Genomic DNA, 7,687 nt, shown 5'->3' with positions numbered 1-7,687 from the left:
AAGCAGCATTCACATTGGCCATATTTACTTATCCAAGCAGTACTTCCCAGGACTGCTGCACAAATTGCAATATGATAAGAAAATGTTTACACCTGGGATGGGTATTTTACCTTCTGAGCACCCAGTCCACAGCGTGGTCCCACGCACAAGTATCTCAATGGTAATGCCCTCAGTAGTAGCTAGTTTTCTTCTTCATGTGGTTTTCCCAGTGGTAGCTAGTGAATTGTTTGGATGGTGTCTTTCTGCTCATTTTCTTTGTTTCTGATCATGGCTTTCTTTATGACTGCAGAAACTACTGCACTGGCCTATGTCGGGAGATACCTGGATGATGGAAATGAGCAACCAGGAGGGGAAGGGCATGATTTAAAGATTTTTTTTTTTTCTGCTGATAAAAATCCCAATGAGCGTGTGACCTCCAGAGCATGCAGCGCAGTATGTCAGCTCCATGAGCCTTCTGAGCAGGCTCCTCGGTGTGGCCCACAGGAGCACTGTGCTGCCTGAGTTACAGCCTGGGTTAATGCTGGAACTACTTCTTGGCTTCCCTTTCACTCCACCGAGGCCCTCTCTGGTGCTTGTTTGAAAGTTCACTTATTACTCACTGATTACTCTCAAGTGGTTGTTTTCTGCTCCTGAATACTACATCTCATCTTCCTGTTTTTCAGAGAAATGATAATGCAAGATGGGATGCCCTGGAAATCAAATGCATTGCTTAGCGTTGGCAGCTCCTTCTCACTGTGTTAGGAGCTGCTTACACTCAGTATTGAATAGGGACAGACTCTTCTTTAGCATCAGTTTGCAATTTTGCAGGAAAACTTGTAGGTACTTGACAAATACCATACTCTGTAAATAATCGCTTGAGCCCATCCTGCTTGCTTAAAGAGCCTGCACTTATATTCATGTGCAGCAACAGAAAAGTTTAAGAAATTAATTTATACTTGCATGCAGGCAGCTGTGTGTGAAAATAAGACAGGAGACTGCCTCCTCCAGGAGGAAAGTACAGGAAATGGTACAGTAAATCTCTTGCAAAAGCTGTTTGTGCATTCTTCAGATGATCCTGTTGTCGTTCTCTATCCCCTGTAGTCACAAGAGATTTGCATAGATGCTTCCTTCCTTCTTCAAGACTGTTTCCTGCTGCTGGTTGCTCATATTTTGGGTTTGTTGTTGAACTTAACTGTAAGAGTTGGATTTTAGGACAAAGGGGAAAGGAACAAGGAAAAAAAACCACCTCTAATTTCACTGCGGCTTCTGAAGTCACTCAGAAAGACCAGTGGGGAATAGCAGAGTTTCTGCATGTTAGTTCTGCTTCACCTTCAGTGCTGCCTGATTTAGGACCAGGAAGTTTCCTTCAGACAGGGGTATGTGTAGATAATGAATACAACTCCTTTACCATTACACGAAGGAGTATAGGGTGTGCTTTCTATGTAGTTAGAACTGAATCTTTACTTTTCCCCAGTTCTTCCTGTTTGTGACGTGTTGTGCTTCAGAAGCTAGTTGCCATCTGCCCCTGTATTCAGTTGAGCAGAAGGAATAAATTTAAACCTCACCTTTTTGTGTTTAAAGAAATCTTACATTGACATCTTGGACACCTCAAGCCATGTGGGAGCAAGACCGGGAGATCAAATGCATATTTATGCATTTTGATGTCATGTGTGGGGAAAGCTCTACACTGTGAACTCCTGGAAAAATTATTATGAAAAAACAGTATCCTGAGCAGCAAGGAGTTGGGCATGACTCAGTTTGGAGGTGAACGGGCATAGCAGCAGTGAGCAGAGCTGGCAGCAGACTGTGGTGAGAGCAGAGTGTTTTCTCTGGAATGTATTTGTATGTGGAGATGAGTGCCAATCTGTTCAGCCCTTCCTGTATCCTTTTCTTTTTCCTGGATGTGCCTTTAACTGGGTGTTGCCTAGCTGAACATGTTTAATGCGCTATTAGATTTTATGCCTTGTCAGCTGAGGATTAGCAACCGGAGTTTTGCAATGGCTGATGAGCAAGCGGTTGTGGAGTTGCTGTTCCTGAAAGGCTACATGTCTCAGAAAGACAGTGTGAGGTTTATGAAGATTTTAATTTTTTAATAAAATATTTAAGTAATAAAATATTTGACAAGTAAAATATTTAACTAACTTTATTTTTTAAAGAAGAAAATACTTGACTAGTGTCCCATTTATGAGATGTTTTCATTTACTTTTCAGGAATCTTTTAAATTTTGAATCATCCAAGGTGCTCATCTTGAAAGTAACACGTTTGTTCATCGGAAGTTCTTGTTGAGAAGAAACTGTAAATATTTCCCTAGTAATTTTAATTTGAAGACATCTTGTTATAGAATTTTACCTCTGCTTATTTGGTGAAAATCTAGTAAATGCAGCACACAGTTGATGCCAGCCTTGATGCATTTTTCAGAAGTAGTGTTTCCTTGATGTGTGTGACCACAACATGTTTTCCCTGTACAAGGTGTAACCTTGCCTGGTGCTCATGGTGACACTGCAGTCTTTTTTTTTTTTTTTTGGCTTGTCTTTGACACAAAGAATTTTTCAGGGAACTAGAAGAAAGAGAGGAAGAGCAAGCTCTGAAAACTACATTACATAAACCAGTAATTTGTAAAACCCAATTCATGGCTTGCTGGTCACTGTGGCAAGAAACTAAAAATGTTAAGACTGAAGCTGACATGAAGTGCAAGGTGTGATCCTACTCTTGTTATGTTGCCCACAAACAACAAAACAGAGCTCGTAATCTTCTGTAACCTTTTAGTGTATTAGTACCTCCTGGTAAACTTCGATTTTAAACAAATTCTATGGTGGCACTTTCATTTAAAAGGAAGCTAAAAAGGGGGGAAATGTAATTTTATCCCATCCTCAATCTGAACAATTCAAAACTACATCTTCTGATTCTCAGCAAACAGCCTTTCTTAACTATTGGTTGAAGTCTCATGTGCCAGAGAGAGAAAATAAGGATTTACTGGCAAGGCTAATGAGAGTCACTCAGGACTCTTCTCTGTGTTTCGTTTATTGACTAGCAAAGGTAAACTGCAGGAGTGTCTCCTAAGCACCTACATTCTTTACTGCATCCAGGCTGCAGGGTACTTGGGGGATCATAAGTTTAACCTTTTCTGTGTTTGGTTTCTGTTGTACATGATGAGGATTAATGGTGGTTACCACCTGCAGAGGGTACTTTGATCTCTATCTAAAGCATGATCAGTGTTTACCCAGTACTGTTAGCTCTCTCTTTACTTAACTTGCACTGAAACCGTTTGCATAGTGCTAGTACTAACTCTAAACTAATCCTCTCTGAAAAGTCTTTTATCATAAACCAATTATTTTTCTGAGTGATCATTATTTTCACATTAAAAAAAAATACGCATGGCAAAACGATGCCTACTGTGTCAGCCAGTAAGTAATGGACCCTTTGTGGACACAATCAGGAAATGTGCCTTTTGTTTTCCTGCACCTGTTGCTGTATTACAAATAAAATCACCCAATGTTTTATTAAATAAAATGAGAAGCCCTAATGAAATTGTACCAGCCATTACCAGGAAGTCTATTGAAAACATTCAGCAGCTGCTGAGTCTCAGTTCATTTACACTGATAGGATTGTTTTGTCCTTCTTATGCTCTAAGGGGGAAAGCTGCAGTGCCGTGTTGGTGTACAGCAGAGCCGTGGACCATTTCATACCAGTCTCCTCTAATTCCCTTTGGAGTATTTGATCCGAATCAGTAATAAATCATGCTCAACAGGTAAGTACCTATGACTTGTAAAAGTTCATCAGAAGTCAGTGTCCAGGTCTTACAGCTAAGTGTTCTGCAAACACCAGCTGTTTACCAGCACAGTGGTAAAGCAGGTAAAGATCTACTGTATTATTCTGATTTTATAGAGAGGGATTGATCAGAGTGGTTAAGAATCAAGTCAGTCAACCCTTCTTGTTAGACAAAATACCTCAGTAGCCTGAGGAATCCTCTGGAGTGAGCTGGGGGTCAACCTTGTTCAATATAGCTAAATATCACCACTCTTTAGAGAAAGATCCCTGACAGAACTGATCTCTCTGTCTCTCCTGTATTTAAAAATCCAGACATCTATCACATAGCTGTGCTGGCAAGTAGGTGGAGACTCCTTCACCGAACAGACTGTAGTTCCTAACAAGAGTTGCTTAATTTAAAAGAAAAGGTAACACTAGCAATAATCTCCATGCTAAATGCTGAACAGTAGATCTTACACTAACACTGCTAAGTTGCATCATAACCACTTTGGATATTGGAAAATGTTTGATAAAGACTTTCTGGTAAAAATAGCATAAGGAAGAATTTTGTTCAAACTTGCCCGATTCCAGCATTTCTAGGTTTGGTTTTTAAAATGTATGAGAAGTAGTTGGAGGAAACTGTCAGCCAAGCGGTAAGTGATACAGCCCTCCCCTCCCACAGCCCCTGGGAAATGAACAGCTATGCCTGAGGGCAGGCGGTGCGGGATGAGGACATGAGGACGTGCAGTCCCTGAGCATCTCCTGCAGGACTCTTCCTTTCTGACCACTGTGCGTGAGCAGAGAAATTACCACTACAGTCTGTCTCCTGTCCCTCTCTCTGTGATGTTACAAATTTGTGGATTTACTCTGAATTTATCCCAGTGCAACTTCATGAAGAACTTAGATATAAGGAAGTGAGGCAAATACAAGCTTTCTGGAACTCAGAGAAACCTTCCTCTCTGAAAAGTTGATCTGAAATTTTATGTTTTTGGTGAATGGCTTTGGCATCCCTGGGTCTGGCCCGCTGTGAATAAAGTCAAGCCAGGGGTTCCCCTAGCCCTTAGGATCCTGTATCTGCTCCCCTTTGCTTTATTTCCCAACCAGTCTTTCTGAGCCTGTCCGACTGGTGTTTTCAGCCACCTTGAGATGGCCCTTCTCCTCTCTTCAAGCGCTAACCTGAGGAGGAGGAGTGAAAGAGGGAAGTGAATTTGGATATTAAAAGGACTCAGCTCTCCCCTAGTAAGTAAGTTAAGGCCAGAGCATCTTTCATGGGGTACTTAAGGCCCAGCCCTGTTTTGAAATCACCAAGTGTTGCCATCGGAGCCATGTGTTAGGATTTGGCACCTCTCTGGCTCACAGACTCAACACCTCCCTGGTGCTGGTATCAAACATTTCTCAGTGCCCAGAGCCAAAGCCATGAGCTCTGTCAGCCTGGCTGGCCCAGAAAGGGCCACGGGATGGGTGAGCCCCAAGTATCCTTCAGAGTGGAGGCCCGGCCTGTCTTCTGAAAGGCAGGACGTAGCATTGCTTGACAATCCTGTCTTTTACTCCAAGCTGATGGCAACACAGGGCACCTAGCTCAGAATAAGGCAAATTTGGGGGATGGGGAAAAGGGAAAATGACACCTTCCTGTTAGGAACAGCTGGGTTGTGTTGTCTGCAGTCAGGTCCACAGGTCCAAGAGCTCGTTTAGGCTCTGGAACACCCAGTGATGGGGAAGCTGGTTGTCTCTCCTCACCATGGCGTTGGTACTGATCCTTCCCTCTTCCACAGTGGTCTTTTCCCCAGGTGGTATTTAGGTGTATTTTATTTTGTGAATTGCTTGGGTTTGTGGCTGGAGTATGTAAGTTGTGGCCTGGGGATAGCAAGGGGTGAGCAGCTCAGCAACTGCCCGAGGGAGGAAAAGGGCAGGGCAAGGGCAGGGCGCAACAGCAAGGCAGGTGAAAAGGGTTTATTTACTCTGTAAACTGAGCTCACTTGAACCCAGTCTGGCAACAGATCCAAGAGGGGTTCTGACAGGGACTTCCAACTGCTGCCAGTAAAATAACTGCAGCTGGAAGAGGATGTGTCTCTGTTGCCCAGTGCTTTTGATGCCAACTGTAAGGTTTGAATAATCCTTTGCTGTCATTGTGACCCTATTAGAAAAGAATTCTATCCTCAGAGGAGCTGGGGAGCAACCCCACGAGGCTCTTACAGCTTAGTGCCGCGGAGGGAAATGCAGGTGGCTGCAGGAAGGAAAGTAAGGGGCTAAGCCAGTCAGGTGTATTTTCCACATGTCTACATTTACTGTTTACATCGTCCACACGTAACGTTTCAGTAGGGCAGGTGGTTCTGCCAGCCTCCCTCCTGCTCTGAGTAAAGGCAGGTGAGTCCTGGGTGCAGAGTCATGTAAGAGGTGTCTGAGGAAATGAGACATTCTCCATCTTTATCTGCCCTTCTTCATGCTTTGTGATGCTTGGTGAACTCTACCTGGTATTGATTTCAAACTGAAACAGGCCTAAACAAGCAATTTATATATATATCCCATAAAATATATGTATTTAAAAAGGTCAGAAGAATCTGCTGTATGATATATAGCAGGTGAAAGTAAATGCTCCCCCTGAGCAGCTCCTACAAAGGTACTTTGCTATTAGAAAGTTGCTTATCGTCACAGGTACAAGCATCACGAGTGCTGTTAACATTTCTACAGATAAAGAAATATGCGAGTTTGTCAAAGAATAATCTTTAATTATTTTTTAATAGCTAGAGAAAGATCTGCCTTTGGTTAAGAACACCAGAACACAAGTGACCTGAGCTTGTATCCATTCCAGAGTGTACTCATACTTGGGTGTAACATCACTAAATACTGATCTGCATTAAATATTCATTTGTGTTTTACCAGTAATTATTTAATTCCAAAAAAAAGGAATAATTGTATTTTCTTGCAAAGAAAAACAATCAGAAAATTTTATTGTGTATGTAAAACACGGGGAGGAGTATCAGTAAGACCACTATAAAATTTTATTGCAGGAAGGACATTTTAATAGACTAGTTATTTAAATAATTTTCCACTAAATATATGTATGTATATACTTGTTCCTATAAGGTCACCCTAGACTCTGGAAGTTAAAAGTCAAAATCAGTAAGAACAACTTTGAAATACCTGATATCAAAGGGGCCTGATGACTAACTCAACATGGCCAAGTACCTTTGTGATTTTCTCTTGGGCTGCAAGTGTTTGTCAGGATAAAAAGCTGCAGTCCTTGCTCTTCAGGGCAGCTGTCCCATGAATTCCAGCACCAACAAGCCCAAGATTCGAGCACAGAAAGGCAGGCAGCAACCTTCTCAGCACTAGGCATGGAGATGGGAAATGCTCAAAGGAAACCGGCCTCTGCCAGAGCAAAGTGCAGCATCTTAAACCCACTGCTGAGCACGCGAGAAGGCAGCTGCTGGCCAAGTCATCACAAAGAGCAGACCCGAGGAAGCTCCTGAAGGCAGCAACAGGTCTGTGTTAGCTATTTTAATCAGTGATAGCACACAAGTGTCCAGCAGTCAGGCTGTTCAGGTAATGGGTCCTTTAATTTTTTACTGTATTAATAAAAAAGTGATCCAATTTATCTGTTTCCTTTAGACTAAGAGATTCAAGATTAAGGAGATTTAAGAAGCAAACACACCATATCCATGAATTATCAGTGCACCCATTATGAGGTATGTATTTGCACAATCTGAAAAATTAGGATCTTCACCCAAAATGCTGATGCTCCCCCTTGCTTCCAGCAATTTAGAACAGGAAAAAACGTTATTAAAACACCAAGCTTACCCTTATCTCCTCTGAGTGGGTTCAGGAGACAATCAAATCTGTAGTTACTGTTGAAGTCATCTAGAGGAACGATGCCAAGCCTTAATTCTTCAGTGCTTAGTTAACCCAAACATCCAGTCCATCCTCCAACCACCCAGCAGAAAGGGATGCGCAAGAGAAACTG

The 7,687-nt window shown here is 42.3% G+C and overlaps 1 long non-coding RNA gene across 1 annotated transcript; it reads left to right on the top strand.

Moving 5' to 3' along the window:
* Positions 1–2,211: 2,211 nt before the first annotated feature.
* LOC141947406 (uncharacterized) lies at positions 2,212–7,605 on the top strand. Its single transcript, XR_012630106.1, has 3 exons — positions 2,212–2,274; positions 3,611–3,727; positions 7,336–7,605. It is a non-coding gene; the product is annotated as an uncharacterized LOC141947406 (long non-coding RNA).
* Positions 7,606–7,687: the final 82 nt, after the last annotated feature.

Source organism: Strix uralensis, chromosome 9, assembly GCF_047716275.1.
Source record: "Strix uralensis isolate ZFMK-TIS-50842 chromosome 9, bStrUra1, whole genome shotgun sequence".
Lineage (NCBI taxonomy): Eukaryota > Metazoa > Chordata > Aves > Strigiformes > Strigidae > Strix > Strix uralensis.
The sequence above is the reverse complement of the archived record's forward strand: the minus strand, read 5'-3'. Positions and strand labels throughout refer to the sequence as shown.